Genomic DNA, 1,205 nt, shown 5'->3' with positions numbered 1-1,205 from the left:
ACATGTATCAGTTGACATGTATCAGTTGACATGTATCAGTTGACATGTATCAGTTGACATGTATCAGTTGACATGTATCAGTCGACATGTATCAGTTGACATGTATCAGTTGACATGTATCAGTTGACATGTATCAGTTGACATGTATCAGTTGACATGTATCAGTTGACATGTATCAGTTGACATGTATCAGTTGACATGTATCAGTTGACATGTATCAGTTGACATGTATCAGTTGACATGTATCAGTTGACATGTATCAGTTGACATTCAACAGCACCGTTCAAACCGACAAGTAACATGTTTTTTTGCAACAGGTTATGAACCAATATTCAACCTTACTATCTGTAGATTGTGTCAACATCTTAAAAATTGACAATCAACTATCTGTTGATAATCTGCTGAGAGTCAAGATGTCCACTAAAGATTACATTAAGCATTAGTTGATGATCAACAGATAAGCAACTTTAGAGTTGACTATCTGTTGATCATCAACTAATCTAGATATTTGTACTAATATATCAGATAAATACAGACGCCTAATGCATTCACTTGAGAAAAAAAGGTTTTTCACAAGAACTTTTCCTACAATTGTCAGATAATAATCTTGTTAATTAAGAAAAACAGAAAACGTTGATTTCTCACGTGTATGCATTATGCTTCTGTAGATAAACCCTCTTTAGGATAAACAAATACAATAACAATGAGTGCAAAGTGTTTCCCCTGTGTATGAATAAGTGGCATATTTGTTGTTCTCTTCTGGTTGGAAACCACCTCACACACCAACAAAAGCCCAAAGAATGACCATCTTCCTTAACATGATCAATATGGCACTATAACTGGAGAGGATGCTTGGTGATAGGAAGGCACCGTTTTCACCGGATGCTGGTTTTATTTAACATCAATGAACTGTTCTCAGAGCAGTTTGATGTGTTTTCCCTTTGCGTTCACATTGTACTGAAGTTTGGCTTCTTCACTTCCTGTAGATTGTAAATAGGATATCCTTGGCAGGGGGGGGGGGGGGGGGGGGGGGGGGGGGTGGATCACCGTTGTAACATTACAGTGGCATGATGACATCATAATGAACAGTGTTTTTATGAACTGGTTGACAGCTTTGGGGAGGGTCATATTCATTTCTGCCATTTATTTTGTATATGCTATCTCTGACTCTCCCCTCCCACCCACTCTCTATATCTATCCTAAAT

The sequence above is a fragment of the Notothenia rossii genome (assembly GCF_949606895.1).
Source record: "Notothenia rossii genome assembly, chromosome: 9".
NCBI classification, from domain to species: domain Eukaryota; kingdom Metazoa; phylum Chordata; class Actinopteri; order Perciformes; family Nototheniidae; genus Notothenia; species Notothenia rossii.
The sequence above is the reverse complement of the archived record's forward strand: the minus strand, read 5'-3'. Positions refer to the sequence as shown.